Here is a 23,924-nt window from a genome sequence, read left to right as displayed (position 1 = left end):
CTGCACCAGGTACTATGCTAAACACTCTCCACATATGACCTCGTTTCATCCTAAGGCAACTCTTTAAGGAGGTTTTGATTTAAAGGCTCTTGCCACTGCACTGATGAGAAAAGTGAGGCTTATTTGGATTACATACCTTGCCAAGGTGCCAAAGCTGTGAAGCAGGGAAGGCAGCTACAAGCCCAAGCAGACAAAATTCAGAGCCAAGCTCCAAATCTCTAATGCTAGCTCCCCAGATTCTGATAATTACACAATTACTGGAACTTGCCAGTGGAGAACAGATGAAGAAACTGAGGTTCAAGAAGGTTGAGCAATCTGACAGACATCAAAGATTTTTTTAGGGGCAGAACTAAAACTCAGACCTTCTGCCCACCAACTGAACGATTTTCTGGGTATCTCACACTGCCCATCCAATTCAATCCACGGCATCAACTGTTGATAGGATGACTATAGGTACACAAAACACAGGGACATGCCCTTGAGCATTTCATTTTTCTCTCCGGGATTCTCTGAGAAAGGGATAATTACATACGCCCTACCTACTGCAGGAGACCAGAAAGCAAAACCAAAACGAAAGCTTTAAGGAATAAAAGAAACTTGAGTTACAAAAATGAAAAGGATTATGAAGAATGAGTCCCATATTCAAGTTTCTCACTTCATACCATAGTTTCCCTCCAGCAACAATTAAATTAAATCTTCAGGTATACCAGTAAGGCCCACTGCGATCTTAACTAAAATGAATCTTTTAGACATTTCAGGGCAGAACCTCTCTACATATTCATCCATCCCATGCATCTATCCATCCATCTTAGGATACAGTGGTGATTAGCCCAACACATAAAACTAACAGCAATATACTAAGATCCCATTATGTATGATACTTTTCATCTCTTACATCATTTAATAATAACTCTAAAAAATATTAATGTGTGCAGTTTACAGAAGAGACTTGGATAAAATGTATACTTTGCCCCAAAGGTCACAGTTAGTTAATAGTAGAGCTAGGATTCAAACTCAGGCCCACCTAATTCCAACAATGAATGACCACACTGTACCTGAGGTTCCCTCTATGTGGGGTCATTCTTGGATATGCCCGTGACCACAGGGAACTGCCCTTCCCATCCATTCCCATTAAACAAGACCAGTGGAGGTGACACCGGAACCACTGCTGCTGTCACTTGGGCTCTACAGAGTTAAATGATGGAACAACATGAAAAAAAACAAACATTTCACATTTTTATCCATTCCCAATAACCATCCCTTGGGGAAGGGTAAGAGCTACTGCACACAGTAAAAGAAATTCTTGGAGGTTATCCCTACCAGTGACTTGCTGGGGTGTTTCTTAAGCTTCTGTCTCTCTGACCCCATTTCCTAACTTTTCCAAATAATCCTATTCTTTTTTTTAAATTTTCTGTTAGTTTTTTTAATGTTTGTTGATTGATTGATTGATTTAGAGTGCAGCTGTGCATGTGAGTGGGGAGGGGCAGAAAGAGGGAGAGAGAGAGAGAGAGAGAGAGAGAATCCCAAGCAAGCTCCATACGGTCGGTGCAGAGCCCCATGGGTGGCTAGATCCCCCTACCATGAGATCATGACCTGAGCTGAAATCAAGAGTCGGACGCTTAACAGACTGAGCTGCCCAGGCGCCCCACCCCATCCTATTCTTTATATCACTTCAACTGCGGTCTGAGGGTCATATTCACACATTTCACAGATACCAACTCCCACTTCTCCATCTGCAACGTGCTCTTAATTTTTATTTTCATTTTAAAGTTGTACTTAAATTTTAGCGAGTTAACCTACAGGTCAATATGAGTTTCAGGAGTAGAATTCAGTGATTCAGCACCCAGTGCTCATCACAAGTACCCTCCTTCGTACCGGCACCCATCCAGCCCATCCCCCACTCCCCCTCATTCCGTCAACCCTGTTTGTTCTCTATCATTAACAGTTTCTTATGGTTTGCGTCCATCTCTTCTGTTCCCTCCCTGCCCCCTCCCCCTATGTTCATCTGTTTTGTTCTTAAATTCTACATATGAGTGAAATCATATGGTATTTCTTTCTCTTGTTGACTTATTTCACTTAGCACAATACGTTCTAGCCCCATCCATGTCATTGCAAATGGCAAGGTTTCATTCTTCTTGAATGCTGAGTAACATGCTCTTAATTTTGAAGAGAGAAGTTCTGGGAAAAGGGTGGAGTCAGATTCAAACTCAAACTACCAGTTAAATGAAATTAGAGATTTCCTCTGGATCTCATTATTTACTAATCTCTCCACCACTTAAAGACAAAGAATTATCTGAATACTTGTTGTTTTTTTTTTTTCAGGAATATATTTGCTATCCATTTTCATAGAAATTATGCGAATGACTGAGAAATACAGAAACACGGAACAGGAGGGGCAATGGCAATTCAGCTTCTTTCCATGCTTATCATGAAAAGACCAAACTTAAGCTAAAACCATCAAGATAATTATTCTTGTTATTTTCATCACTAACAAAGGGAATGCTATCGATAGTTTTCCCATAAACCCCTTCCAGATTTACAGAATATTTTACATAAGGAGATCAATATCTCCATACAAAGAAAAGCATAATCAAGGGTAAGTTCCAGTATCTGTTTGTTAAAAGTAAAAACAAACAAACAAACAAAAAACCAAAAGCCAAAACCAAAACATTCATGTTGTATAGTGTAGATCTTTCTTTATCTTCTAACACTGCGTTTCCAGACTATGGATAAGCCTTTAAACTGAAATCTAAGTAAAGGCTAACAGGACCCTGATTTTTCCCCAAAAAGGAGTCAATAAATGTAATTTTGCATAGCTGTGATGTGTTCATATGAAAAACACCTTCATAATGGTAGTGTGACACTAATATTATGCAGAGAAAGAAAAAAAATATTCATTATTCAGTTATAATTACATTGGTCATTCAGGCTAAATGAACTGTGTCTCTATCACATCGTATTTTCCACAGTGTGTTCTGCAATGAAATTATTTACTTAATTTGCCTTGTTTGCTTCTCTCTTTGTCATGGCTTCCATTTTGTTGTTTACCTGTTTCCTAATAGCCATTCCCTAGGGTTCTCGAACGGTTCATGTTCATTCTTAGAAGCTCTTACTTGAGAATTTCACCTAGTGGTGAACATTCACAGCACTGTCCCCAAAGAATATATTATGACTGTTGCTATTTTCATGTTTGTAGTGACAAGCTGAAATTTAATAGAAAAATTCCTTTTTTGCCTGTTGATAAGCCAGACTCCTCTGCAGGCAGTTGTTTTTAAGAGCACTTTCTTTGGATAATTCCTTTCTAATAATCCAGGATACCCACTGCTTTTGAGGCGATGAGACTGCTGGAAAGATTTTTTCCTATAAAAATAAGTGATTTTAAGAGTTTTTCAGCAGTGAGTATCCTAACTGAGACAGAGTAATGGCTATTTCTGGGGTATTGTATCCTCTTCTGGACCCTAGAAATAAATAGTGATATGGAGAAACTGAGTAGGAGGAACTGTGTCCCTACAGAGATCCTTTGGGGAAAAGTGACACAGGACTGAAGAATTGTCTTGTCCATGTAGGAAAAAAATTGCCATTTATAAGCCACAGAATTCATATTATTTCAAGTCAGAGGGCAAAGGGGAAGAGCGCTAATGCTGACTAGTACTTGATATGTATCAAGCATCACGAATCGATTTGCCATGGTGATCCTATGAGATGCGTGCATATTATTTTTCCTCTATTTAAACACTGAGAAAGTAGACCCAAAAGATGAAAGAAAGAAAGAAAGAAAGAAAGAAAGAAAGAAAGAAAGAAAGAAGAAAGGAAGGAAGAAAGGAAGGAAGAATGGAAGGAAGGAAGGAAGGAAGGAAGGAACAAAGGAAGGAAGAACGGAAGGAAGGAAGGAAGGAAGGAAGGAAGGAAGGAAGGAAGGAAGGAAGGAAAAGAAAGAACGAACAAGCTCTAGTTACCCTAGTTGGCTGAGGCAGGACCAGGATTCAAATCTGAATCCAAACGTCATGGCCTTGCATTACCCCCAACCCTAAGTCTTTATGCAGCTCCCTTGTAAAAAGAACACAATTATAGAGATAATAAAAAGCATGTGATTGCTGTATTTTTTCAAAACATCCAGATGCCGTCAAAGATTCCAGCAAGCTGAAGTCTATGGTTTTGCAATAACGCAAACATCTCTTTCAGTATAAACTACCACACCACTAATTTTGGCTATCAAGCCTCAGTTATAAGAATCCAATTCAACATAATCAAGTTCTAATGCCTCTGATTATGTCTATTTGCTCTTGCCTCAAGGCCTGGAAAGACTACAGGTTTCGCAAATATAAACAGAGGGTTCATGATGTTGTTGGAATGTTCTACCTTCCTGTTTTCAAAGCAAGAGTACACTGCTTTGACAAAAAATTCCACTAAGGGAACAAAGGGAGCTTATTCCATTATATAACTTTAAAACTCAAAAATGTAAGAGTTATCTGTGCAAACTTTGTCACTATTAATTTTTTCCATATTTAAAATCTGATGGGAAGCAGTATAGAGGGAGACACGGACTTGTGCCGTGTGCAAATTTCACAGCAGTGGTTGGGGTCAGTTACCTGAGTTCAGTTTAGCTCCTCAAACATTTATTGGGCATGATCTTTGCGCTAGATGAGCTCACAGATAGTGGAGACAAAGCACTTGGTAAAAATGTACACCACAGTAAGACTACCATAAAGATAAAAGTAAGGCCATACTCTAAATTTAGTTCAGAAGAGAAGATAAACTTTCCTTGGGAAGATTAGGGAGAGCTACAGAAGGAACAGCCTTGAGTATCAAGCTAAGAAGTTTAGGCTTGACCTTGTAAATAATGAAAAGTAATGTCGTCAGCCCTGGAATGAGGAAGACTAAGGTAACTAGGGTGGGAAGGTCAGGGTAGGAAAGACATACGGGGGCCACAAGGGAACCAAAGTGAAAGGGGAAGATGGACAGCATTTTTAAAAGATGCATAAAACTAGAGATAGAACAGTTGAAAATGAAATAAAAGGAGTAATCAAATATGGCTCAAAATCGTGGCTCTAGACAGCATAACTTGCTTAACAAAGAAATATGAATTAAGTTCTCTGTTGGGACTCAGTTGCGAACAACGAGCTCATGCTGACACATACCCACCCTGAAGTCCAGGAGAAAACCAATCGGGTCAGCACTCAGAGTGGAGAGGGAAGAGTGACACGGGGTCACAGGCTGATCTGTTCCAGAAGCATATGGTCCAGACAAACCAGGCAGTCACTACTGGCAGGGGCGACGCTAGTATGTTTAGGTTTCTTTCACATGGCCTGATCATCTCTCGGTTGCAAACTGTAGATAGCAAATATTTTGGCTCTGCCCAATTCAGCCAAATTCAGACTGCTGCAGAAAGAAACACCACAGAATTCCCCGAAGGGCCAAACAGAACTGGTGTTTTCATGTGGTATGGAGCTTGGCTGGCCATGGGGCCATTCACTAAACTGCTCCCGTGCCTGGGCAGATCCTGCTTTCATAACTCCATCAATGAGCTCATCTAGATTAACTCAGGTCACTGACAACACGGCCTTGCTAATACTCAGTGTGATTCAAGAATACTGACTCAAGTATGCCACTCATCCAGAGCTGCCTCATGACAGATAGTAGGCATACGGTGACAGAAGAACCCAGAAACACCAGGAGACAGCTAAGCCCTGTCTAAAGGGGAACGAAGGAATTAAGGAGTGGAAATTAAAGAATTAAGGCAGCATGGATAATATTTACATGGACCTGGGAAGGACAGTTATTTGGAAGGTCTTCACTACGATCCCTGAATTCAGAAAACACAATTTTGCTATAGGCAGAGATCAGTGCATCGGTACAAAATGCACAAAGGGAGAGATGGCCAAATGTCATTCAACAGGGTGAAGACTTTCAAGCGCATCCTGCGCTTATTTTCAAATCATCAGTGTAGAGCAGCCTTTTCCAGCCCATCTCTGTCTCGTTTTTTCACCCAATATAGTCTACCGGCTGAGCAATTACATAGATCTAGAAAAGGAGAGAATCTGACCTATTTATAACACAGTCAATTCTCCACTATTTCCAGGCTCTCTCAGGGGCCACTGACTTTACACTATTATCTGCCCTCTGGTCATTCTATTGTCCATTATCACCTCCACAGGGAAAAGGAGGTGACTCTCAAATCAATTCATTTAACTATTTATTATTAGTGCTGGTAAAGAAAAGAATGGAAAGTGTTCTCCGTAAAACATGTACCCCACAATCAAGCATTTATCTATAGACTTTCATTAATACAGAAAATGGGATGAGAGTTGCCATACTTTATTTTCAAACTAGCGAGTCTTCTCTCTTCCCATTTTACAGAAATACCTTGAGAAACCCAACAACCATTTTCACTCAAAAAACAGGCAAAGAGCAAAGAATGATTTCTTAAATAGTTACCCATTAAAAAAAAATCATATACAGAAAGTTACATCACAGATTCCCTACTGGACAATGAGTCATCACCTCTGAATTTGATTTTTAAGGCATGGAAAAAAACAAATTTAATGTTGATTTTGGAAATTACTCAGTGCTCACCTATCCTATAAAGATAATAGCTACGAAATAAGTTAAACAACCTAAGGCAATTTTCTCTACTCTAGTTTCTTGTGGTGTCAAATTGGGTTATTAGCAGTATTACTCAACAGAACGTATTCATAGGGTTTCATGAAGATTTCAGTGTGATAATATACATGAACTTCATAAGCATACTCTAAATAAACCTCGTCTATGATCCATACTTTTATATATTGCTGTTGTTTATTATTATTATTATGGTGATGCCTAATCCCCTGATGACAATATGGCCTTGCTAATACTAAGTGTGATTCAAGAATGAGAAGAGCATATTGTTTCTAAACAGTCCCATAAGTTAACATTATAAGCTCTTCTAGGAGGATGTTCGAAGCCTCTAGTATTAAAGCATAGTGGCTTATCAAAAATCAACTCAGGTGTCATTCTGTGTATTTCCTATTGGCACTGAAAGCACTGCCAGCATACAGACAGCCCCGAGGGAATCAAGGGTCAAGTTAAGGTGGGAGCATATCAAACTATGCTCCACCATCTTCCACCTACTTAGGCATCAGAAATGTTGCTGAAACTTTGCACTCACCAAGCCCACATGCATGAGAGTCACCTCTGCCCATCAGTTGATAATTCACCTTGAAAAGTAGCGAGGTATTGTTTGAATGATCTTTTGCCTAAGCAGAAGGACTGAGAGTCCAACGTCTGTCACCATCATGACCACATTAAACCTGGAAAGTTTAGAATTTATCGTAACCTTCAAATGTTCTTCATGTGCACGTCATGAACACTAAGGTGGATCCTGCTTTGTGGAGACAGAGTGATTAAGGAGTTATGATTTCAGGTCTTCTTTTCTCCTCTCTGGAGAGCCCTGGCTCCTCAGATATCTCCATCAGGAAATCATGTGCCTGAGATAAAATCAACAAAATAAAAGCAAAGGGCAAAAAAATGAGAGTACAAATGCACAAAATTTTCACAAGTTCTTTGCTTCGCTCTCTTTAATTAAGCCAAGAAAGATACACAAAGTTAATGGTATGAGTTAAGTTCTCATTCTATGGTTAACCACATCTGCGTGCACATCTACTTAACTGATGGTTTTACTCAGTGCCAAGAAAGATAGATCATCAAGTGGAATTATTTCTTCTTTAAACAGATCTTCCAGTGTGGCATCTGAATTGCCTCACGTGTGGTCTGGAGTGCTTGATGCTGATCAGGGTTGGGTTAACCAGCAGGCATTTGCCTGACAAACCTGCTTAGAGTGAGGTAGAAAGGTGGGCATTGTATTTTGTCCCCATTGGGCAACCAGTCTATGGGAATGAAAATGCACTTCTGAGGAAGCCATTCCTATCATTAGATTATGAATCTTCTTGTCTTCCAGGATTGGCCAGCACAATCATGCATTTATTCATTCAATTACATTTCTGCAGAACCAGGTGCTTTGGGCATGATTGTTAGCACTAGGGAGACGGAATGAATGAGCCAAGGTTCTTGGAATCTAATGGGAAAGACTGACATTAGAACAGACACACTACAACACAACATGAACAGGGAAATAATAAAGGTACAAACAAAATGCTGTAGTAGCTCAGAGGAAGGAGTGAGTAATTTTGACTGGGAGGGAAGGTGACATTTGTGTGGGTCTTAAAGGAAATGAGTTTGCCAAATGGAGAGCGAGGAGGTAATATTCCACATAAAGGATAAACAGTACGGGAAAGGCTCAAGAGGCCATTCCTTATCATAAAGGTGGGTGCAGGAGATGGGCGCTTGAGAATGAGGCCTGAATAATGGTTTGAGATGCAGATTTCATGGATCTCACATGTTATGACAACAAGCTTAGATGGGCTTTATCCAGACGGACAGGGAATCCAAGTGGTAGATGATCGAAGTAATGTCATTTGGTTTTTAGGAGGGTAATTGCAGGGATACCAAAAACAGTACAGTGTAATAGTTGAGGCAACATGGATGGAAGCTGGAGGCATCATACGGAGCCTGTGGCCACCAAGAGAGAAGCCAGCCCGGGCGTCTGGCCCTCTGAAGGTTCTTTCCTAGAATAGTTGGGTTAAATCAAGCAGTATTTTCTTTGTGACAAAATACACAGAAAAATTACTGATGGAAATTCACACATGACTATAAACCAGATGATTCTAAAACTACTGGATCTTGGGTCAGAAAAAAAAATCCTAAAAAAATTATGTAGGTCAGTAAATTCCAATTCCATGAGTCTTTGGGCATCCATATCCCCAGGCTTCTCACAGGCTTAACAAATCGGAATCTCCAGGCCTAAGGCCCGGGAACCTGGATTTTTAACCAACTTCTCCAGTTAATTAAGACGGATGAGTCAAGTTTGGCAAAGGGCATCTCTAGGCCAACCCATCATATTTCTTGATGAGCAAGGATGAAGTCTTCTTTGAAAGAATATCCCAAATGCCAAAACAGCATGGTGTTTGGCACACGGTAAGGATTCAACCTTTGTCAAATCCCCAGTTACAAGCCCGTGACTAGAACGGATGTCTGCCTTGCATTCCTTCGGGACTCAGAGATTATTAGACTTGAGTTTTAAATTCCACTGCTGTCAGCACTATTGGACTTGTTCCTTACCTATTTGAGTCAAAGAAAAATTTTAAACTACTTTCCAAAGAATGTTAATCTCTCTTACATGTTCTAAAGTAGCAAAACAAGGTCTTATTGTTTTACGCCGGGTAGAACGTTTGGTTCAGAAGCTACTTACCAAGATGTGGACACCTTATGCTCTAGTGCCTGCTTCTCTCTTCTCCAATTTGATTAATTATATGTATATATACCACATTATATATTATGTGATCTTCCCAGGAAAAGCTTCTGCACTTCAGGACTTGGAAGTCTGGGACATGCTTAACATCTTGTTAACTATAATTTCCTACAGCAATAAACTTATAGATTTATACTGGGGGGAAACACCTAAATTTTAATGGTTGAGTAGAAAGCCAAACTTATACTATACATACATTCAATTACGGTGATAAATGAAAAATAACCCCAGCATTGTGTATTTTGACCAGTGACCTTGAGCACTATATTTGTTCAGAATATCTCCCATGGAAGCAGTTAGAAGCCCCTTTGCTTAATTTCACTGGAAATTACTTTCTGGAAGCAATAGTTCCACATTAAACTGATAATCCACTAGCATCATTCTGATTCATGCATCTGTCATTATACCAGCAAGGTACAATCATTCTATAAGTACAAACTAAGCATCATATAAACCTAACAATAATTTGCGTGTTAATCTTCTACGATAAAATACTCTCAGGACTCTGCCAAGAGTCATGTGTGAGATGAATTGTGTGAAGCAAGTGTTTAAAATTCATCCGGATAAAAATCTCTGTACATTGGCAAAGACCTACTAACCGTAGCTCACTAAGCCCAGTGTCACAGTCTGGACACAGGACTTTGTTGCAAGCTGCAGGCATTGGCCACCCCGGAAGGGTGCATGGAGGTGAAGGGGGCTGCGTGGAGAAGCACTCTTCGAGTGCCAAAGCCTGTGCTTTCAATGAACAACGATAACAACAACAACATCCACAACCATAACAGCAAAACCACAAGTTCGACAAGCCCCGGTTGACACCACTTTCTGATTCCCCAGAACTCAGACGAAAGTGTCCTCGTTTCTGTTCCCCTCCCTTCTCCGACCCCTATGACACCAGCCGACTGTGAGATACACCACTAGCTATGAGCTCATTCTGCCACCGTGTGAAGTGCTTATTTCCTTTGCTGTCCTTTTCATGCTCTGTTACACGCATACTACTGAGATTTTATTTTGCAGAAGAAGCTGTATCTTGTTGGTGAATCGGCTCAAGGGGTCAAACGCCTTTTTTTTGGGATTCCAGAGAAATGGCAAAGATATTTGTAGAAGGGGAAAAGTAACATAGTGGAATAATCATCATTTTGGAGAGAGAAGGATCTGCAGTCAGCATCTATTAAGCCTCTACTGTGTGCCACACAGGGGGACATTTTATATAATTATCTCAACCCTCTCAGAAGAACAGCTCGGTGAGTAGAAAATGTTTTCTCCCATTTTATACTAGACATAAAGATTAAAAGACATTGAAGGGGCTCCTGGGTGGCTCAGTCGGTTAAGCATCCGACTTCAGCTCAGGTCATGATCTTGCGGCTCAAGAGTTCAAGCCCCACGTTGGGGTCTGTGCTGACAGCCCAGAGCCTGGAGCCTGCTTCGGATTCTGTGTCTCCCTCTGTCTCTGCCGCTCTCCTGCTCACACTTTGTCTCTCTCTCTCTCTCTCAAAAACAAATAAACATTAAAAAAAATTAAAGATGTTGAAAAATCTGTCCATGGTTTTCATTAATACTGTGTATTCCTGGCACATTTCTTAGGGTTGACTAATCTTCGGTCATGTAGAAGTATAATGCAATTAGGTTTTGTGTCTCCCTCTCCCCTCCCCAGCTTAGGCAACCTCAAGGACAGGGATCCTCCTGCATCATTGCTTGCCTCTCCAGTCCTACTCTATGGCCGGCATACAGTAAATGCTAAAAGTCACCTCCTGGATGAATGGAAAAGCTTTATCATCTGGTGCATACCTTCTGTCTCTAAAAGAATCATATCTCCTTCATGAGTACCAAGCCATTCCCACAAAAATATGTCCCCTCATTGCATTTTGTGCTTCTCTTTATTTAGAGTTTCCTTAGGACCCATTTGGAAAAGAAAATGTCCAATTAAAAATAACTTGGGCTATCTCATTATTCCATTCTGTTGGGGACATATGGGCTAGATTAGCACCACCAAGCTTAAGAATGTAATAGTACACCCTCCCCATGGTATCTAAGACTTAGATTTGTTTGTGCATTTCTAACTTCCCACACATATACCTCCAGATTCTTCTTGTTTTATTAGCAGAACTCTTCAGAGTAGTTGCAAACATTTTCCTTCTTCAAATGTTATTATTGTGTCACTCAGCACTGCCAGAACAGAAAGCACTCAGATTAATTTTGCCAAACTACAAAGGTAATTTGTCATGTAAAAATATAGTTATATGGCCAGGTACTTTACAACGTACTGCTAAAATACTCATCAGTTAAAAAAAAAAGAAAGAAAGAAAGAAAAAGAAAAAGGAAGGCAGTGTCAGAACTTTGGCAAACTGTAAGTCAGAAACTGAAAAGAACATTATTAAATACAGATTGTCATAAGTCCAAATGACTGATAAAAACATTCTTCTGATCAAGAATCACAACCTAACCATACATTTTATAAATACACTTCCCATATGCATGTGTTTTCTGCAAGCTTCAATTAAGCAACCATAAAATGATTACAAATTCACCTTTACAAGGTCCTACATGTATACAAATCAGGAAAGTAAAATAAACACACTAACTCTTGAAACATTTAAAATTAAAATGTCTCAGATGTGACAGTTATAAAAACACAACTGAAAAACACTATGGAAAAATAAGTTGCAAAAAACTGTCCCACAAGGGTTTTGTGATACTAACAATGTCAAAATAAGCCCAACCTTTGGAGAGTAATTTGGTATCTTAATAAATCAAGTCTTTCCACTCATTGGTAATGAGCTCACTAGGTTTGCTCTACCAAAAAGGCAGGCTTTTCACCAGCCTGCCTCATGTTGCAAAACCAAAGTTTTAAACACCATCATATATATATATATATATATATATATATATATATATATATATATAAATGTTTTAACGTTTACTCATTTTTGAGAGACAGAGAAACACAGAGCGTGAGCATGGGAGGGGCAGAGAGAGAGAGACAGACAGACAGAATCTGAAGCAGGCTCCAGGCTCTGAGCTGTCAGCACAGAGCCTGACACGGGGCTCGAACTCAAGAACCACAAGACCATGACCTGAGCCCAAAGTCAGGTGCTTAACCAACTAAGCCGCCCAGGTGCCCCAACACCATCATATATTCTACTAATGACTTGTGTTTTGCAAAAGGTAACTTGGATGACTGAAGTATAAATGCACCCAAGAAGAGAAACAGCCTTACTGCGGGGAATGTTAATGGTTTCTTCCCAAAAGATCCTCAGTGGAATCCATTTGTGATAAATTTAGTTTCTAACATTAAGCCAACCTCAAGGATGGGAAGCTTGGCCCTTACACAGATCTCACCATAATTACCCTTGATTCTTGAAAAGAATACTTGCATCAAAACAGAGAAAACTCACAAAAGAAGAAAATGCACCATTAAATGAAAGGAAAAAATGATGTGGACACTTTACTGACACTTTACTGCTTGGGTGATAGATATCTCATGGCATTCGCAGAAACCAAAGCTCCTGGAAGGCAGGACACTGTCTTAATATAAGACCTAGAACTATCCTGGCATATGACAGTCTTGCATAGGTAAATGTTATCAACTTGAATAATGCGCCTTTATGGAACTATAACACTGTATGATTATCATGGTATTTTCCCACACATTAATCTCATCTGACCCTGCACCAACCCTGTGGAACTCTGCAGAAAGGAAATTAAGTCTCCAGCAGATTAAGTAATTTGTCCAAAGTCATAATGTAGAAAGGAGTATGCTGACATGAGAATACAGGTTTTCTTTATATAGACATATATTTTCTTTCCTCCACAACAATCTCCCTACCGCTCACTCCCCACCACAGTTAAGGTCCCAAATCACAAGGCCTACATCATAAAATTAAAGCCATCCATAACAGGAAAACTTGTATTTAATATAATGGTGGGGAGATAAGAAATGCTATTTTTTTACATCTAAATATTTATGTGATTGAAATAATTGTTACTATTTTTATAAAAAAATCCAACTCTAATCGTTTCGGTTAGGTTGGTAAAGGAAGAAACTTATAAACTGTATCTGGAGAATTCAACATCTATGGGATAAAATGTAACGTTCATCATTTTGTGCAAAGCCAAAGGATCTCAAGGGGAACTCTAAGCAGACTTACGTAGCCTTCTACTGGTTTCTGGTTCCCATCATCCAGTGAGACAATTGACTAATAGGGCTTTCTCAGACCAACTCACAGAGGCAGTTGTGAGCAATAAAATCCCGCATGTGATAATTGGAAAAGGTACAAGAAGAGGGGGAAAGGCTAGGTATGAATCAATTTCATCCCTCGGAGCCTAGACAGAATTTTCTGGAACCTCTATGTCAAACGCTTCTCCAACCTACTTCCGTAACGTTCACCTCCCTCTATCTATGAGGAGTATTAGAATTCCCTGCATTATTTCCTTCTTCAAAATACTTGAGTCCAAGTTCTGGAGCAAAGTGGGAAAGGAAACTATCACAGAGGCTATTTTGACACTGGATTTTCATGAAAGTGACGCCCCTAGGCAGCTGGGGATAAGAGTGACACCAGCACATGGACCTATTTCGGGACTGATATGAGTCTAATGTTTTCCATTCAGCTCATGACCTCTGTTGACTTCAGTGGGCACTATATTTGTGAACAGACTTTAGGAGCCACTGTTCTTGTACTCTTTGTTGAAGGGGGTTTCGATATTCCAAGGACCTAATAGGTTCTATGAACTTTGAGACCTGATATTTTTTGGTGGGTTTAAATCCAAAAGCCCTCAGGTTCTTAAAAGGTTCAGATAGAAGATTCTTTTATCTGTGTCTTGAAAGCTCTAATAAAGAGAACTGAAATATAACACATGACCTGTGAACTGAAGGGGACAGAGGAACTTTTGCCAAGTTTCCTGCACATTCCCTAAAAAGCAACCAGGGAAGAAAGTGAGAAAAACTGCTCAGCTCTAATGAGCACCTAACGGGTAGGAGGACCAGAGATTTACTTTGTGAATGCTTAAAAAAAAATGACTGAGGTCTTTAACCACTAAACTGCCGGAAAACGTGTGGCCTTATTAAGCATCAGCAGAATAACTGACCAGTGTTTGAGAATCGTGAATGTGGCCTTTTGACTTCCCAAAGTATACAAGGATATTTTCTTTGACTTTCCCTTATTACAGATCCATAAAAACGACACTGCTTTGTTCAGGAGACTCGAGACACATGGTGCTGCATGCTTCTGCAGAAACACATCCCACATTAAATTAAGTTAGAGGTGGTATTTGAAAAATAAATAAATAACGGAGTTCCAATTCACTGCAAATGGTACAGGAGGCCAGTAAGTGGGAAGCCCACAAGAGAAGGACTTCTTTTAGAAAGATGTTTTACAGGACTTTTTCTGCATCATTAACTCTTCTGGAATCCTGAATATACCATGATGAATTTCCCTAAAAAAAAGTAGCTACTGTTTAATTTTGAATCACTTCAAAGAGCCTCAGTAGAAGGAATCAAAGAAAACCAAAAAAGACCAGTAGATGTGAAATTCGCCAAGAAAGAAAGAAAAAAAAAACCCATGAAGGTTCTAACAGATTTTGACCATGTACTGAAAATACCACTGATTATTTTGCTAATACAGTGTTTTACTGTTCCATGCTACTGAAATAAGTCTCTGTATTCATCGGAACACAGGATATTTTTATTACAATATTTGTGTCATAGCTCTTTAAAAAGAACCATATTTAAAACCTTGAAAAGAATCTCTGTCTTAAAAGGGTTCTTGATGTGTAGGTGAGTGTGTGTATGTGTTTTACTATAAACAGATACTTAATTGGAGTTCACGTTGCTGAAAAGAGTAAAAAGATACTGGAGTCATATTCCTATCCCCAACATGTAGTTCTAGAAAAAAAAATATGTAACTTTTAAAAAGCAAAGCATTTGGAAGGCGGGGAAAAGAAAGAAAGTTGGCTAGGGTATTATAATGGTTGTATAATAATAATAATAATAATAATGTCTTTAAAAATGTCTTTTGCGTAAAACCTGCCCAAGGGAAAAGAAAGAAAACCTCCTAAAAATTCCATATCCCTGAATACCACTCCATCAAAAACCATCTGGAAAATGTCAGATAATGGTATCCACCCACCTAAGAAATTCAGTAAACTTTGTCTTCAATTACCATTTAGAATAATCAACTCAAATTGAAATTTCAATTTCAAAACCCTCAGAAGACAAAGCTGGGATTAGGAATCAGATTTTAAAAGTCTCCTTAAAAGACCATCTGTTTATAGACACCCTTCTCACATCCCACCTCGCCTGTCCTTGATCTGTCCCATAAGTTCACAGCAGAAGCACAGCTGAATTTAAAGACATACACACACTGCTACCACGAAGTCTAGTTATCACATATATGTTCTGAGCCTGTCTCAAGCTTCCCTTGTTATGTAAGCACTTAGGGGCAATAAAATTTCACTTACATCCAGCAGCATTGTGAGTCTCAAAACATTAGTCTACCTGACTGTACAATCTTTTTACTGGCAGTGGATAGCACTGGTATTTTATTTATATTGATCAGACTGTCGATGCTATATGGAATAACCATTTAGTAGCCTATTAGCCTGTAACATTTTATTACTGTTGTTAAATATCATTACCCACACTGAACTCCGTATTAGAAAAATCAGGCTCGGAAATCTAAATATTCCGAAAGAACTACAGAGCCTTTGGGTTTTTTCCCCTACATAATCTGCAGACTGATGAGAAGAAAGAAAAACAATGAGTATTCACTTCTCACAGATAGAGGTCACTAATGGACTGAATTTGAATCACCATGGCAGAAACCACAAAGTTATTAAAGTAATCTAGTGAAAAATGAACTTGAATTGAAATTAAAGTAAAAATACCAAAAGATGATTATCCAGAAAGGTCTGACCTGAATAGAAATAAAACTGCATCACCTTGACCTTTTTTGAATCTTCTAAATAGTGAGCAAAACCGAGACCCCTCCCCCCACACACACACCCTTTGCTATTTTTTAACTTCAGACACTGCTCATTGCAGAAGCGGGAATTCTTCCTTGTAGGCTACAAGACCAAAGAGTCAAACTGGATCAGATGTTCACACTGAGTCTCTACAGAATAAAGCTTCTGGACGTACATACTTGAGCCTTTCTTGAAACCACAGCTTCAAACTGGGAAGATATAAGGTTGCTTCAGGGAGATATGTCTAAATCCTAAATCAAACTCTCCAGCAGGCCAGAATATAAATGTAACAGGCATCAGAGGAGGTTCAAATTAGATCCAGCCGGTCAAAGTCAAACTCGGATAAGATCACATCATCTGAAACCTAGCATAGGGGGGAGAAAAACCATGACTGCCTAGGGAACCTCAAGGCAGCCCAGCATGGTGTCATTTGGGAATCTACTTTCTTCTGTTAAAGAAGAAATTCCCCCCCGGGAATTTCTAAAACTGCAATGAAACTACTGAAGTGTTCAGACATGGGCATTAAGACAAACAAACAAACAAACAAACAAACAAAACCCAGCATTCTTTCCATGCTAGGTTTGTATTTGTAATAGGTTCTGCTACACAGCTAGCCCAATTCTTTTTACGATTTCTTGTACCTACTGGCAGAGACATTGAATAATGCTTGAAATTTCGTCTTCCAACCTCCTCCACTCACATACTGGCAATTCAACATGACAGTATGGTGTTGCACTGCCATAGATGATCATTAAAAATTCTTAAATGGTTTAATCCTATCCTGTTTGGGGCTTTTGAAGAGGAGAGGAAGAAAAGTTATATTTGGAAGAACAATAGCATCATGGGGAACGGGCAACTTTTCATGGCATGTGTATTCCCCAAAGATTTATTCTCTTCTAATATGGTGGCCTGTCGATCTTATGAATCTGCTGCATATTGCTTAGTGATAAAAAAGAAAAAAAGTCCAGTTCTCACACTTTAAATACTGACCTAAAATTTTACGTTCATACTGCAACAACTAAATACATCCCCGGACAAACGCCAACCTGCATTCTATTACCTCAAAATGGTTGGGGGATCCTTTCACTGGAGACTTAAGAAGGTCATATCACTTAAGTCCACAGGCAATATGGGTTCCTATATGGAAGCTAGCCTACATATTAGCTTTTGGCTAGGAGAAGTTAGACATAATACATTTAACAATCAGCCTGTGAGCAAGGGGACATGCCCCAAAGCTCCCTGAGATGCTGTGTGATTTAAGAGCCTCCCAGCTGAGTGGGAAGCAATAGCTCCCATTTAGATGGGGCTTTGCATAGCAAATGCAGCATGTGAAGAAACCTAATCAGCACCTTGCACTCCCGCGTGAGCATTTACACGGATTTGCGCCTTGCACTTGATTAGCTTACTGTAAGCTTTACAAGAGATTCCTTCCACTAAAATTAATCAAAAGGTCTTGGAGACTGATTTCCATTTACAAGAGGGGTCAAGATGAGCTTCCAGGTGAATAAATAATGATCCCAATAGTGATGGTGGCAGCAGTAAAGGAGGAGCTGCTTTGAAACTCAAAACTCAACAGGGGGGAAAGGGGAGGTTGGAGAGTTAGGGCTGGAATCTTTCTGTAGCTCTCTGAGGGAAAAGCAGGAGCTCTTTTCTTAGTTAGCTTAAGTAAGGCTGATGTTCTGGGAAACGTGACCATATTCTCTCCGCTGCACACCCCCCACCCCCTCCCCAAGTGCACACACTCTAACACTCACCCCCCCCACACACCATGGCGCATCAGGCCACCACGGAAAAACCGGCCTCTCCGCAACACCACTACCCCCCCCAACACACACACACACACACACACACACACACACGCACACACACACACACTACAAACACTGCAAACTCACGTCGTCAATGGTTAATGCTTTTCTTATCAGCCTGCAATAAAAATGTGACTTCTAAAGTTTTTATTTTATGACGCCAGAAGGTGAATGGAAGGAGGGAGGAAGGGAAAGATCCGAGGATGTCAAAGGGGGGAAAGGTAGAATTTTTCCCTTTCCTTGAATTTCTCTCCTCCTCCCTCCCGCGCTCTCTCTCTCTCTTTCCCTCTCTCTGTCTCTGTCTCTCTCTCTCTCACACACACACACACACACACACACACACACACACACACGCCCAGATTTGCTTTCCTGCACCAGCTAAACGGAGTGGGCGAATGGGAGTGGGCTCCTATCATGTTTAAAAGACGCTAAATAAGGCTGAGAGAGCGAGAGGGTGAAGGTGAGGGTGGGAATTAGCAATCCATGCATCATTCCCCCGGATTGAAGAATACTAAAAGCCCCCCAATCCACATTCTCAATTGCCAACGAGCTACGAAAAGAGGCCCCAGCTGGGGCCGAGGGTTCTCCTCCATCCCCAGGGGGAGCTTCGCCTCCCCGCACAGCTGCCCACCAGGGGCAGAGAAGCGCCGCGGGTCCCTCTAACCTGACTGTAGATCTCGCCGCGCTTGGTGCCCATCCCCGGGATCTCCAACTTCGCTTCCCTCTTACTTTCAGTCAGATCTGTCTGGCCAGCGTCAGCAAAGGCGCAGAAGCCCAGCGGCCGGGCACGGAAGCAGAGGGTTGGGGGTGCGCATTACCTGCGAAGGTTCTCGAGGTCTCCTTCCAGCCCCGGTGGTAATCTCGCTCAGCGCCGCGTCCTCCCTCAGATCCAAACTTTTGCTCGGTCCTCCGGGTGGCGGAGGCGGCGACGGTGGCGGCTGCCGAAGCCCAGCCCTGTCGCCCGCAGCGTCGGGGCTCGGGGGTGCGGAGGCCGGAGCCTCAGAGCGGCGCGCGCCTCCCCGCAGCCGGCCGGAGCCCGGGCGCCCCGCTCGCCTCGCTCGCCTCGCTCGCTCTCGCCTTTCTCCCCTACGGAGCCGCGGCATCGTCTTCCCCCTTCCTCCGCCACCTCCGCCTCCAGGGTTCGGGCATGCCACTTTCTCTCGGCTCCCGCCGCCGCCGCGGCCCCCGCCTCCGGTCCTCCTCCGCCTCCCCCTCTCCGCCTCGACCGCGCCACGAGTCCCGAAAGAAGAGGGCGAGCGGGGAAGGCAGCGGAAAGAGGCCCCGCAGCGCCGGCGCTCCGCGGAAGCGGAGGACCTCGGGGGGCGGCCCGAGAGGCGGGCGTGCGCGCCCCGGACGCCCCGGAGCTGACCGCTCAGAGCCCCGGACCCGGGCGCAGCGCGGGGCTGCGCGGGGGCGGGCGCGGGGCTCGCTCCAAGTGCGGCGCCGGCCCCGGTGTGGGTCCCGAGGCTGCTCCGACCTCACTGCTGCCACGCTCGGACGCGGCCCGGCTAATGTAGACGCCGCGGCCCCCACCCCCACCCCTCCTGACACCCCCGGGAGATGTTTACAGTAATGAATTCGCGGGATCGCCTCCGCCGCTCCCGCGCTCCTCCTCTCCCTCCGTCCCCCGCGCTCTGGCGCGCTCCCCTCCTCGAGTCCTCTTTCTCTGCCCCCCTCCTTTACTCCCTCCCTTTCGGAGTCCCTCCCACATTTCTGGTTTAAAGAATGCTTGGGAGGCGCGGCTGCAACCCTAAGCTTTCCAAGAGGCAAAGTCGCACTCGGCTTTTAACCCTCTCCTCCCTGAAGAGAGTTGCAGGGCGTCTGGGCCAACACCGTGGATGCCACCCGGACCGAGCACGCCTTCTCCTCTCTCCCTAGCCTGCACCCCCTCCCACCCCCCAACTCTCAGGGATAATGCCACCGTCTGAGCGCTGAAAGTCGATTCCCGCCCCCCCACCCCGCCCGCCTGCGATGTACTTGCAAGGCAGAGGATCTATTACTTAGACTCGGAGAAATGATCGAAACGTGAGATTAGAGGGTAAAAATATAACAAGTCTCACAACCAAGATGGCGTTATTTCAAATGAAGGCAACCCTGGTGATTTGCGCCCCCACCCCCATCCCATCCCCCGTTAATTCCCAGATCCCAGACCTTATCAAATAACTTTAATTGGAAAAATAATCCGAAGTTTAACATGATTATTTTGAACACCTATTTTCTCCCTTCACTCTGGCTGCTGGGAAAAAGGGGTGTTCACTTTCCCCGTAGATTACCACGGACAACTGAATTCAGCCTCAAAGGTTCAGAAAAAAGACTTGACAGCAAAAAGAGCCTGATTTGTATACAGGCGACGTTTCCACTTAGCAATCTCTCTGCAAAGGTTAAAGAGTAATGTAAGAAAACCAGGTGCACGTCTCTTTCTTGGAAAACATATTTTAAAAGGTTCTGGTTTTCTGCTCTCGTTTCATCGTCGCTCCTCCTGGCTCCAGTAAGTTGCTGTCATGTTTTAACAAGTCTGGAGAGAGGCTGAATGCGAACAGAAGAGGGAGAGCGAGCTCGCGCCAAGCGTGGGGTTGCGCGGAGAGGCGCCGTCGGTGGGGCCACGCGAGAAGCAAACAGCAAGCTTGAAACTAGCGCAGGACCAACTCCCTGGGGATCCACGGGCTGTCGCGGACCGAGAGTGGGGCAGGGGCGGTGGCCGCGACGGGCTCGGGAGGATTTCCCCGTCCTCAGTTCAAAGCCTGAGTCACTTGGCACCACTTTCCCAATTGTTTCCATTTCCTTCTCATCCCTGTTGTGTCTACCGCCTTCACTTATCTGAGTGCCTTAGCCGTGTTAAGACGACTTAGAGAAACGCCCCATTTGCCTCCTAAGCACAAGCCACGCACGGATCCACCCAGACGCACGCCCGAGACGCACGCTGGCACACGCGCTCACACGCGCGCACACACACACGCACACACGACCTGGGTTTGTGCCCGCGGGTCGCTGCTCCTGTTGCGTTATGCAAAGTGGTCAGGAAAATACTTTGATTCACATCTACATAACCGCTCCTCTCCCCAGACTCAGTGTGTGACTAACAAATATCCAAGGGAGGAGGGGGCACGGCTGGGGGAGTTAACTGGACTAGGACAGACAGAGTGCCATCTTGCTGGGAGGTTCCAGGACCAAGGCGCCAGCGAGGACAGCCGTGGTGGCCTCCATCTCCACCAGCAGCTGCCGCTGGCTGGAGCCCCATGCGATCCAGGAGTTTCCCGGGCATCTAGTAAGAGTCCAGTCGGCCCCAATCACCCTGCTCCCCGATTCTTAATGTCCCCGGTTAATGCCCCGACCTCAACTGGCAACCTTGATCTTGGGCCTGATTAGAAATGAGAAGTGACCGCGCCGGCGCTGAAGGCACGGAGCCGAGCCCGACACTGGTCAGCGCGGCGGAGGGATCTTCCCAGGCTGCGCAGGACCCGCGCGGGGACACGGTGGCAGCTGGCGAGGCTCTGCTCCCGCCCTCCTCGCTCCTCGCCGCCGCCTGGCCCCCGCACTTAGCGCCAGGGGGTGCGGGGTGGCGTGTTCCGCCGGCTCTCCGCGTCCCACGCTCGCGGCTCAGAGAACGCAACCCGGGTTCAGCCTGGTGTGCTCCCTGAGCCTTCACCGCCCCCACTGGCGCGCCAGGAAGACGCGCTGGCCGAGCTCAGAGCTGGGCCACCGAAGAGCAGTAGAGCTGGAGAAAGACTTGGTTTTGGAAGAAAGTAACCTTCTCCCCAAGTCGAAGGGAAATGCACCTCGAAGGGAAAGGCACCTCCTCCGCGTGCGTTTAGCCAGGAATCAGTCCCGGGTTTCGGGCAGGAGGCGGGCTACCGGCTTTGGATGCAGCCGCTCGATAACAGCGGTGACATTATCAGCAGATGGAGCGGGCGCGAGGGTGGCGGAGTAGGGGGTGTTACTCCTAGAAGTTAGCGTATTCACTCGGGGGAAGTGAGAAGCTGGATTCCAGCAAGCTTAATGGCTGGAGAACCCCCAATTGGGGATGGATCCTCCTAGCAAACTAGCAAATTTGCGTTTGACCCAGAGCTCAGTTACAAAACTCTTTAAAGGAGGTGAATTCTACCTGCAAATAGACCTCCCTAAAGTCGGGGGAGAGTTAAGCAGCCTGTGCTCTCTCTGGAGGAAAAAAAAAAAAAACACCAAAAAACCCAAAACATCCCATCCCGATGACCACCCCTGCGCTGGTTCAAAAAATACACGTATCCCCCCCCCCACCCCCCCACCCCCCCGCGCAGCCGCTTAGCAGCAGCCCTGGAAGTTGCTGGAAACTCCACCTGGCACCTCTGTCTCTTTACCTGGCCGCCGTGTCTCCTCGCAGAGGGCTCATCCGAATCCGACAGGGTCGGGGAGGTGGAAAGGGAAGAAGCTGGCGCGGCAGCAGCGGGGCTCCCGGGGCATGGTATTGTTTTAGGGGTCACCGCCAAGGTCCCTCCTGCCCATCGTTGAGAACGGCCAACCTGATCCCTGCTCGGGGTGGACACCGCGGCGGGCGCGGTGCGGCCGCCTCGCAGCTGCTTCGCACCCGGAACCGAGGGCTGGAGACGCACCCCGGGCGGAAGCAGCGCAGCGCCTTGGCGCGGGGATTGCGGCCGCCGCCGATACCTCCAGGCGCTGGTTCTTCTGCGGCGACAATGGAAGATGCCCAACTCACAAGTGACAGCGACAGGTTTCGTCCGTACAACTAACTACAAGGTACCCAGCCTGAGACCGGAGGCTGCGTCCCCCCTCCCCCTCCTCTCCCTCCTACTGGGGAGGGAACTAATTTAACCCTGTGTGCGCCCTGCACTCCCTGGAGAAGCTGGAATCGACTCGGAAACCGCAGGCGGCGGCTCGCGGGGCCAGAGCTTTGTTCACGTGCGTTTCCAGCGGGCACTCGCGTGGCAAGACGCCAGTGGCAGGCTTCCAGCGCCCGGCCCCGGCATGGGAAGGAGCCCTAGCGTTTCATCCGGACCAGACCCAGCCCTCGGAATCTATTTTTTGCCTCCAGTTACCAGATGTATTGAAGTTGCCAGCAAAGTTGGGTTTTATTCCTCTGTTTCTTCCTCCCTCCCTCCCGCGCCCCCGCCCCCCGCCGCATTATTTCCTTTCCTAGCGGCGCTTTGAAGACGTGGAACTCGCCGCTCATTCTAATTCTAGCTTATAACTGTTCTTGCGTGTGCGAGACGAATGGTGGAGGGTCCCCACCCACCCACGCGAAATCCAAATGAAAACGCAGGGAGAGCTGTCTCCCACCCACTCACCCAGTGGCAGCCACAGCAGACGACCACATATTCAAATAAGACCAAGACACGGGAGGATGGGGTAGGGGGCGGGTTTGAGGGAGTTTAAGATGTGAATGGGCTGATGGAAGGGAGAGAGCGCGCCTTAGGACGGAATAAACAAGGGAAACACAGACAAGAAAGATGATGCAGAAAATATATCTGCGTACCAACATTGAAAACAGTAGGTCAGCTTTAAGTGCCTACATTTGGATTGACAATATTTCCCGGGCTCCTGTGGAAGCAGAATGAATGAATGAATGAATGAATGAATGAATGAATGAATTCTTAAAAAATAAGGGAGGGAGGGAGGGAGAGAGAGAGAGAGAGAGAGAGAGAGAGAGAGAATGAATACAGGAGGCTCAGCCTTGGCCACCCAGATGCTTTGCGTTTTGTAAGCATCTTTGTCTAAGTGTTCCGGACTCCCAAGAAGTTAACTGGAGTTGGAAGTAAGTCATCTGCTGGAGGGGGAATGGAAGTCTAGACAAGAGAAACTGACAGCCAGCCGCCTCCGCT

The 23,924-nt window shown here is 44.4% G+C and overlaps 1 protein-coding gene across 2 annotated transcripts in view; it reads right to left on the bottom strand.

The window, feature by feature from the left end:
* FLRT2 (fibronectin leucine rich transmembrane protein 2) overlaps positions 1-22,558 on the bottom strand; it is a 106,597-nt gene extending 84,039 nt beyond the window's left edge. The window contains exon 1 of one of the 2 annotated variants that reach the window (XM_019461938.2): positions 22,446-22,558. The gene's annotated coding sequence lies outside the window, so the exon portion shown is untranslated. Of the gene's footprint in view, positions 1-18,929; positions 19,731-22,445 lie in introns of those variants that run through there. The other variant, XM_019461937.2, reaches the window with a different exon arrangement.
* Positions 22,559-23,924: the final 1,366 nt, after the last annotated feature.

Source organism: Panthera pardus, unplaced genomic scaffold (assembly GCF_024362965.1).
Source record: "Panthera pardus isolate Hobbes unplaced genomic scaffold, ASM2436296v1 HiC_scaffold_24, whole genome shotgun sequence".
NCBI classification, from domain to species: Eukaryota; Metazoa; Chordata; class Mammalia; order Carnivora; family Felidae; genus Panthera; species Panthera pardus.
The sequence above is the reverse complement of the archived record's forward strand: the minus strand, read 5'-3'. Positions and strand labels throughout refer to the sequence as shown.